General features: G+C 52.7%; 1 long non-coding RNA gene across 1 annotated transcript; it reads left to right on the forward strand.

Moving 5' to 3' along the window:
• The first annotated feature begins 182 nt into the window (after positions 1 to 182).
• On the forward strand, positions 183 to 6,425 carry LOC138101709 (uncharacterized). The gene is made up of 3 exons (XR_011147236.1): positions 183 to 281; positions 1,786 to 1,870; positions 6,325 to 6,425. It is a non-coding gene; the product is annotated as an uncharacterized lncRNA (long non-coding RNA).
• The last annotated feature ends 3,683 nt before the right edge of the window (positions 6,426 to 10,108 follow it).

Raw genomic sequence — 10,108 nt, forward strand, 5'->3', positions numbered from 1 at the left:
AACCCCCCAAAACCCCCCAAAACCCCCCCAAATCCCCCCTAAATCTTCCCCTGAACCCCCCAAAACTGCCCTGAACCCCCCAAAAATCCCCCAAAAATCCCCCTAACCCCCCCCAACCCCCCAAAAACCCCCCCAAACCCCCCCTAACCCCCCCCAAACGCCCCCCCAGGGCCCCCCCGGGGCAGCTCCAGCTCTACCGCGGCCCCGACCCCCCCGAACCCCGAATTTTGGCCGCCATCGACCGCAGGGACGACACCTTCTACGTGGTGTCCTTCCGCAGGGTACGGGGGGCTCGGGGGGGTCAGGGGGGGTCAGGGGGGCTTGGGGGATTTTTGGGGATTTTTTGGGAATTTTTGGGATTTTTTGGGGATTTTTTGAGAATTTTTTGAGGATTTTTGAGGGTTTTTTTTGATTTTTTAGGGATTTTTTTAGGAGGTTAATGGGGATTTGGAGAGGATTTGGGGAGGATTTGGGGGGCTGGGGGGTTCGGGGGGGTTGGGGGATTTTTGGGAATTTTTTGGGATTTTTTTGGGAATTTTTGGGATTTTTTGGGGATTTTTTTGGGGTTTTTTGGAGATTTTTTGGGGATTTTTGGGGGGAATTTTTTGGAGGTTAATGGGGATTTGGGGGGTCTGGGGGGCTCGGGGGGGGTTGGGGGATTTTTGGGGATTTTTTGGGATTTTTTAGGGATTTTTTGGGGATTTTTTTTGAGGAGGTTAATGGGGATTTGGGGGGATTTTTGAGGATTTGGGGGGGCTGGGGGGTTCGGGGGGGCTTGGGGGGTTAAGGGGGGGGTTGGGGGATTTTTGGGGAATTTTTTGGGATTTTTTGGGGAATTTTTGGGTGGATTTTTGAGGAGTTTAACGGGGATTTTGAGGGGATTTGGGGAGGTTTGGGTGGGGATTTTTGGGGGGATTTTTGGGAGTTTTTGGGGGATTTTTGGGGAGGATTTGGGGATTTTTTGGTGGGAATTGCAGGGAGGGATTTTGGGGGGAATTTGGGGAATTTTTTGGGAATTTTTGGGGTGGATTTTTGAGGACTTTAACGGGGATTTTGAGAGGATTTGGGGAGGTTTGGGTGGGGATTTTTGGGGGGGATTTTTGGGGTTTTTGGGGGGATTTTTGGGGAGGATTTTGGGGTTTTTTGGTGGGAATTGCGGGGAGGGATTTTGGGGGTTTTTTTGGGGGGATTTTGGGGAATTTTTTTGGAATTTTTGGGTGGATTGGGGATTTTGAGGGAGTTTACGGGGATTTGAGGGGATTTGGGGAGGTTTGGGTGGGGTTTTTGGGGGGGATTTTTGGGGTTTTTGGGGGGATTTGAGGGGGGAATTTTGGGGTTTTTTGGTGGGAATTGCAGGGAGGGATTTTGGGGGGAATTTGGGCAATTTTTTGGGAATTTTTTGGGAATTTTTGGGTGGATTTTTGAGGACTTTAACGGGGATTTTGAGGGGATTTGGGGAGGTTTGGGTGGGGTTTTTTGGGGGGATTTTTGGGGTTTTTGGGGGGATTTGAGGGGGGAATTTTGGGGTTTTTTGGTGGGAATTGCAGGGAGGGATTTTGGGGGGAATTTGGGGAATTTTTGGGGAATTTTTTGGGAATTTTTGGGCGGATTTTTGAGGAGTTTAACGGGGATTTTGAGGGGATTTGGGGAGGTTTGGGTGGGGATTTTTGGGGAGGATTTTGGGATTTTTTGGTGGGAATTGCAGGGAGGGATTTTGGGTTTTTTTTGGGGGGGGATTTTGGGGAATTTTTGGGGTGTCCCAACCCCTCTCCCTTCCCCCTCAAGGACCACCTGCTGCTCCCGGCCCGGAGCCACAACAAAACCTCGCGGCCCAAAATGTCCCTGGTGATGCCGGCGGCGGCGCTCAACGGTGAGGGGGGACCCCAAAAACCCCCCAAAAAAACCCAAAAAACCCCCCCAAAAACCCCCAAAAACTCTCAAATCCCCCCTCCCATCAAAACCAATTCCAACCCTCCCCCCCCCACCCCCCGAAAACCCCAAAAAACCCCCCAAAAAACCCCCAAAACTCTCAAATCCCCCTCCCATCAAAACCAGTTCCAACCCTCTCCTCCCACCCCCCGAAAAACCCCAAAAAACCCCAAAAAATCCCAGCGAAATCTTTCAAATTTACTCCGAAAATTGTACTAAAAAAAACCCCATGAAAAGCCCCAAAACTGCCCCAAAAAAATCCCGAAAGAAACCCCCAACCCCCCCCAAAAATCCCAAAAAAACCGCAAATCCCTCCAAAACCCCCCCAAAAAATACCAAAAAAAGACCCCCAAAAAACCCCAAAAAAGACCCCAAAAAAACCCTCAAAAAACCCCCAAAACTCTCAAATCCCCCTCCCATCAAAACCAATTCCAACCCTCTCCTCCCACCCCCCGAAAAACCCCAAAAAACCCCAAAAAATCCCAGCGAAATCCTTCAAATTTAGTGCAAAAAGTGTACTAAAAAAAAAACCCATGAAAAGCCCCAAAACTGCCCCAAAAAAATCCCGAAAGAAACCCCCAAACACCTCCAAACCCCACCCAAAAAAATCCCCAAAAAACCGCAAATCTCTCCAAAACCCCCCCAAAACCCCCCCAAAAAAAGACCCCAAAAAAGACCCAAAAAAGACCCCCAAAAGAACCCCAAACCCCTCCAAAACCCTCCCCAAAAAAAACAAAAAAAAACCCCAAAAAAACTCCAAACCCCTGCGAACTCCCCCAAAAAAAACCCCAAAAAACCCCGCAAAAAACCCCCAAAACTCTCAAATCCCCCTCCCATCAAAACCAATTCCAACCCTCCCCCCCCACCCCCCGAAAAACCCCAAAAAACCCCAAAAAATCCCAGCGAAATCTTTCAAATTTACTGCGAAAATTGTACTAAAAAAAAACCATGAAAAGCCCCAAAACTGCCCCAAAAAAATCCCGAAAGAAACCCCCAAACACCTCCAAACCCCACCCAAAAAAATCCCCAAAAAACCGCAAATCTCTCCAAAACCCCCCCAAAACCCCCCCAAAAAAAGACCCCAAAAAAGACCCAAAAAAGACCCCAAAAAAAACCCCCAAACCCCTCCAAAACCCTCCCCAAAAAAAACCAAAAAAAAACCCAAAAAAACTCCAAACCCCTGCGAACTCCCCAAAAAAAAATCCCCAAAAACACCCCAAAAACTCTCAAATCCCCCTCCCATCAAAACCAGTTCCAACCCTCCCCCCCACCCCCCGAAAAACCCCAAAAAACCCCAAAAACTCCTAGTGAAATCTTTCAAATTTACTCCGAAAAGTGTACTAAAAAAAACCCCATGAAAAACCCCAAAACTGCCCCAAAAAAATCCCGAAAGAAACCCCCAAACCCCCCCCAAAAATCCCCAAAAAACCGCAAATCCCTCCAAACCCCCCCAAAAAATACCAAAAAAAGACCCCAAAAAAACCCCAAAAAAGACCCCAAAAAAAACCCTCAAAAAACCCCCAAAACTCTCAAATCCCCCTCCCATCAAAACCAGTTCCAACCCTCCCCCCCCACCCCCCGAAAACCCCCAAAAAACCCCAAAAAATCCCAGCGAAATCCTTCAAATTTAGTGCAAAAAGTGTACTAAAAAAAACCCCATGGAAAGCCCCAAAACTGCCCCAAAAAAATCCTGAAAGAAACCCCCAAACCCCCCCCCGAAAAATCCCAAAAAAACCGCAAATCCCTCCAAAACCCCCCCAAAAAATACCAAAAAAAGACCCCAAAAAAACCCCAAAAAAGACCCCAAAAAACCTCTCAAAAAACCCCCAAAACTCTCAAATCCCCCTCCCATCAAAACCAGTTCCAACCCTCCCCCCCCGCCCCCCGAAAAACCCCAAAAAACCCCAAAAAATCCCAGCGAAATCCTTCAAATTTAGTGCAAAAAGTGTACTAAAAAAAACCCCATGGAAAGCCCCAAAACTGCCCCAAAAAAATCCCGAAAGAAACCCCCAAACACCTCCAAACCCCACCCAAAAAAATCCCCAAAAAACCGCAAATCTCTCCAAAACCCCCCCAAAACCCCCCCAAAAAAAGACCCCAAAAAAGACCCAAAAAAGACCCCAAAAAAACCCCCAAACCTCTCCAAAACCCTCCCCAAAAAAAAACAAAAAAAAACCCAAAAAAAACTCCAAACCCCTGCGAACTCCCCCAAAAAAATCCCCAAAAACACCCCAAAACTCTCAAATCCCCCTCCCATCAAAACCAGTTCCAACCCTCCCCCCCCACCCCCCGAAAACCCCAAAAAAACCCAAAAAATCCCAGCGAAATCTTTCAAATTTACTGCGAAAATTGTACTAAAAAAAAACCATGAAAAGCCCCAAAACTGCCCCAAAAAAATCCCGAAAGAAACCCCCAAACACCTCCAAACCCCACCCAAAAAAATCCCCAAAAAACCGCAAATCTCTCCAAAACCCCCCCAAAAAAACACCAAAAAAAGACTCCAAAAAAGACCCAAAAAAGACCCCCAAAAAAACCCCAAACCCCTCCAAAACCCTCCCCAAAAAAACCAAAAAAAAACCCAAAAAAACTCCAAACCCCTGCGAACTCCCCCAAAAAAATCCCCAAAAAACCCCGCAAAAAACCCCAAAAACTCTCAAATCCCCCTCCCATCAAAACCAGTTCCAACCCTCCCCCCCCACCCCCCGAAAACCCCCAAAAAAACCAAAAACTCCCAGTGAAATCCTTCAAATTTACTCCGAAAATTGTACTAAAAAAACCCCATGAAAAGCCCCAAAACTGCCCCAAAAAAATCCCGAAAGAAACCCCCAACCCCCCCCCAAAAAACACCCCAAAAAAACCGCAAATCCCTCCAAAACCCCCCCAAAAAATACCAAAAAAAGACCCCCCAAAAAAACCCAAAAAAGACTCCAAAAAAAACCCCAAACCCCTCCAAAACCCCCCCAAAAAAACCCAAAAAAACTCCAAACCCCTCCAAACCCCCCCCCAAAAAACCCAAAAAACTCCAAATCCCTCCAAAACCCCCCCCAAAAAAAACTAAAAAAAGACCCCCCAAAAAAAACAAAAAAAGACCCCCAAAAAACCCCAAACCCCTCCAAACCCCCCCCAAAAATCCCCAAAAAACCCCAAACCCCTCCAAAACCTCCCCAAAAAAACCCCAAACTCATTGAAACCTCCCCAAAAAAAAAAACCCAAAAAAACCCCAAACCCCTCCAAAACCCTCCCCAAAAAAATCCCAGAAAAACCCCAAATCCCTCCCCAAAATCTCCCCCAAAAAAACCCCAAATCCATCGAAACCTCCCCAAAAAAAAACCCCCCAAAAAAACCCCAAATCCCTCCCCAAAACCGTCCCAAAAAATTGAGGGGTTTGGGGTTTTTATTGGGGATTTTGAGGGATTTTTTTTGGGTTTTTTCAGGGATTTTTTGGGGTTTTTTTGGGGGGGTTGGGGAGGGATTTTGGGTTTTTTGGGGGTTTTTTTTGGGGTTTTTCAGGGGATTTTTTGGAGGGATTTGGGGTTTTTATTGGGGGTTTTTGGAGGGGTTGGGAATTTTTGGGGGGATTTTTTTGGGTTGATTTGGGTTTTTTTGGGGTTTTTTTGGGGGTTTTGGAGGGATTTGGGGTTTTTATTGGGGTTTTTGGGGGGAAATTTGGGGGGGTTTGGGTTTTTTTGGGGGGGTTTTTGGGGGAATTTTTGGAGGAGTTTGGGGGTTTTTTGGGGATTTTTTTGGGTTTTTTGGGGGATATTTTGGAGGGATTTGAGGTTTGTGGGGGGATTTTTGGGTTGTTTTGGGGGGTTTTTGGGGGGATTTGGGTTTTTTTGGGGTTTTTTTGGGGGGTTTTTTGGGACTTCTTTAAGGTTTTTTGGGGGGTTTTTTAGGGTTTTTTGGGGTTTTTATTGGGGATGTTTTGGAGGGATTTGAGGTTTTTTAGGTTTTTTTAGGGGGGATTTAGGTTTGGTTTTTTTGGAAGGGGATTTTTAGGGCTTTTTGGGGGTTTTTGGGGTTTTTTTTGGGGGGGTTTTTTGGGGTTTTTATTGGGGATGTTTTGGAGGGATTTTAGGTTTTTTAAGGTTTTTTGGGGGGTTTTTTTTGTTGTTTTTTTGGGGGGAATTTTTGGGTTTTTGGGTGTTTTTGGGGTTTTTTGGGGGGTTTTTTTGGGGGTCTTTTTGGGGGGTTTTTTGGGGGAATTTTTTGTTGGTTTTTTTGGGGACGTTCTGGAAAAATTCGATGGTTTTTGGGTGGATTTTTTGGGGGGAATTTTGGGAATTCTTCCGGGGATTTTTTTTTGAAGGGGGGGGGGAGGGGGCGGCGCTTTGAGGGGGGTGGGGGTTCCCCCTACCTGGGGGGTCCCCTCTGAGCCCTCCCCTCCCCCCGCAGAGTCGCTGGCGGGCGGGGGGCGGGGCCTGCAGGCCATGATGCAGGTGGACTGCGAGGTGCTGGACACGCGCGTCATCCACGTGCGCCGCCGCCGCGCCCCTCCCCCCGCGCGCGCCCCGCCCCGCGGCCCTCCCCCGCCCCGCGCGCCCCGCCCGCGACGGGGAGGGGACGGGGAGGGAAGCGCCTGAGCCGCGCCCGCTTCCGCCCGGGACACGCCCACTTCCGGCTGGGGACACGCCCACTTCCGGCTGGGGACACGCCCACTTCCGCCTGGGGACACGCCCACTTCCGCCTCTGGACACGCCCGCTTCCGCCCGGGACACGCCCACTTCCGCCCGGGGATACGCCCACTTCCGCCTGGGGCCACGCCCACTTCCGCCTGGGGCCACGCCCGCTTCCGCCTGAGACACGGCCGCTTCCGCCTCGGGACACGCCCACTTCCGCCCTGGGACACGCCCACTTCCGCCTGAGCCGCGCCAGCTTCCGCCTGGGGACACGCCCACTTCTGCCTCGGGACACGCCCACTTCCGTCTGGGGACACGCCCACTTCCACCCGGGACACGCCCACTTCCGTCTGGGGACACGCCCACTTCCGCCTGGGGACACGCCCACTTCCGCCTCGGGACACGCCCACTTCCGTCTGGGGACACGCCCACTTCCGTCTGGGGACACGCCCACTTCCACCCGGGACATGCCCACTTCCGTCTGGGGACACGCCCACTTCCGTCTGGGGACACGCCCACTTCCACCCGGGACACGCCCACTTCCGCCTCGGGACACGCCCACTTCCGTCTGGGGACACGCCCACTTCCACCCGGGACACGCCCACTTCCGCCTGAGGACACGCCCACTTCCGCCTGGGGACACGCCCACTTCCGCCTGGGGACACGCCCACTTCCGCCCGGGACACGCCCACTTCCGCCTGGGGACACGCCCGCTTCCACCCGGGACACGCCCACTTCCGCCTGGGGACACGCCCACTTCCGCCTGGGGACACGCCCACTTCCACCTCGGGACACGCCCGCTTCCGCCTGGGGACACGCCCACTTCCGCCCGGGACACGCCCACTTCCGCCTGGGGACACGCCCACTTCCGCCTCTGGACACGCCCACTTCCGCCTGAGCCGCGCCCGCTTCCGCCCCGGGACACGCCCACTTCCGCCTGGGGACACGCCCACTTCCGCCTGAGCCGCGCCCGCTTCCGCCTCTGGACACGCCCACTTCCGCCTGGGGACACGCCCTCTTCCGGCTGGGGACACGCCCACTTCCGCCTCGGGACACGCCCACTTCCGCCTGGGGACACGCCCACTTCTGCCCCGGGACACGCCCGCTTCCGCCTCGGGACACGCCCGCTTCCGCCCCGGGACACGCCCACTTCCGCCCCGGGACACGCCCACTTCCGCCTGGGGACACGCCCACTTCTGCCCCGGGACACGCCCGCTTCCGCCTCGGGACACGCCCGCTTCCGCCCCGGGACACGCCCACTTCCGCCTCGGGACACGCCCGCTTCCGCCTGGGGCCACGCCCGCTTCCGCCTCGGGACACGCCCACTTCCGCCTGGGGACACGCCCACTTCCGCCTCGGGACACGCCCGCTTCCGCCTGGGGCCACGCCCGCTTCCGCCTCGGGAAACGCCCGCTTCTGCCCCGGGACACGCCCACTTCCGCCCCGGGACACGCCCACGTCCACCTTGGGCCACGCCCACTTCCACCCTCAGGCCACGAAACCCCAGTGTGTTTTCCCCCTCAGGCCACGCCCATTTCTGCATCAGGCCACGCCCCCTCGATTTTGGTGCGTTTTTTGTTTGTTCCCCCGAGACCACGCCCACTTCCGCCTAATGCCACGCCCACTTCCGCCCAGGGCCACGCCCACTTCCGCCTCGAGCCGCGTCCCCTCGGTTGGGCGCGTTTTTTCCCCCTGAGGCCACGCCCACTTCCACCTCAGGCCACGCCCACTGCTGTTGGTTTTGTCGAGGCCACGCCCACTTCCACCTCAGGCCACGCCCACTCCTGTTGGTTTTGTCGAGGCCACGCCCACTTCCGCCTCAGGCCACGCCCCCTCAGTCGGGCGCATTTTCCCGAGGCCACGCCCACTTCCGCCTCAGGCCACGCCCCCTCGATTTGCGTGGGCTGTGTCGAAGCCACGCCCACTTCCACCTCAGGCCACGCCCCTCTGTTTGGGCAGCCCCAGCCACGCCCACTTCCGCCTCAGACCACGCCCTCTGTGTTCAGTTCTTTTGTCGAGGCCACGCCCACTTCCGCCTCAGGCCACGCCCCCTCATTTTCGGCACGCTTTTTTGTTTGTCCCACCGAGGCCACGCCCACTTCCGCCTCAGGCCACGCCCACTTCCGCCTCAGGCCACGCCCATCTGTTGCTTTTCGTCGAGGCCACGCCCCCTCAAATTTTCAGCGTGGTGTGTCCAGGCCACGCCCACTTCCACCTCAGGCCACGCCCCCTCGGTTTGGCGCCTTTTTTGAGGCCACGCCCCCTCGGTTTTGGCGCCTTTTTTGAGGCCACGCCCCCTTCCCGTCAGGCCACACCTCTTTCAGCGGGCGGGGCGGGGCTTATGCCGAGGCCACGCCCCCCCTCTTAAAGGGGCCGCGCTCTCTGTCCCTCCCGCCCCTCCCCCATCGCTGACCAGGAGCGATTTTTACCCGAATCAATAAAAAAAATAAAAAAGGCGGGAAAATCAACGCGGGATCTTGGGGGGGGAGGGGCGGGAGTTGGGGAATTCTGAGGGGAATTTGGGAATTTTGAGGGAAATTTCAGAATTCTGAGGGAAATCCGGGAATTCTGAGGGGAATTTGGGAATTCTGAGGGAAATCCGAGAATTTTGAGGGAAATTTCGGAATTCTGAGGGAAATTTGGGAGTTCTGAAGGAAATTCGGGAATTTTTGAGGGAAATTTGGGAATTCTGAGGGAAATTTAGGAATTTTGAGGGAAATCCGGGAGTTTTGAGGAAAAATTGGGAGTTTTTGAGGGAAATTTGGGAATTCTGAGGGGAATTTGGGAGTTTTGAGGGAAATCCGAGAATTTTGAGGGAAATTTGGGAATTCTGAGGGAAATTTGGGAATTCTGAGGGAAATCCGGGAATTTTTGAGGGAAATTTGGGAATTTTCAGGAAAATTTGGGTATTTTTGAGGGAAATTTGTGTATTTTGAGGGAAATTTGGGAATTCTGAGGGAAATTCGGGAATTCTGAGGAAAATCCGAGAATTTTGAGGGAAATTCCAGAATTCTGAGGGAAATCCAAGAATTTTTTAAGGAAACTTGGGAATTCTGAGGGAAATCCGAGAATTTTGAGGGAAATTTGGGAATTCTGAGAGAAATTTGGGAATCTTGAGGGAAATTGGGGAATTCTGAGGGAAATTCGGGAATTCTGAGGGAAATCGGGGAATTTTTGAGGGAAATTTGGTAATTCTGAGGGAAATTTGAGAATTTTGAGGGAAATTCCGGAATTCTGAGGGAAATTGGGGAATGTTGAGGGAAATTCCGGAATTCTTAGAGAAATTTGGGAACTTTTGAGGGGAATTTGGGAATTTTCTGGGAAATACAGGAATTTTTTACCGTTTTTGCTGATTTTTCAATTTTTTTGGGTTGAATTCGGGCGTTTTTGGGGAAATTCTCGGTGATTTTGGGGGGGTTTTTTTCTTTGGGGGGGGCGGGAACTTCTGGGGGGATTTTTGGGGGGATTTCGAGGGATTTTTCAGGAACTCCCCGCGAATTTTTTTGGGGGGTGGGGGAGGGGCGGAATTTTGGGACAATTTTGACGTTTTCCAGGAGGTT

This window comes from Aphelocoma coerulescens, unplaced genomic scaffold (assembly GCF_041296385.1).
Source record: "Aphelocoma coerulescens isolate FSJ_1873_10779 unplaced genomic scaffold, UR_Acoe_1.0 HiC_scaffold_437, whole genome shotgun sequence".
Lineage (NCBI taxonomy): Eukaryota > Metazoa > Chordata > Aves > Passeriformes > Corvidae > Aphelocoma > Aphelocoma coerulescens.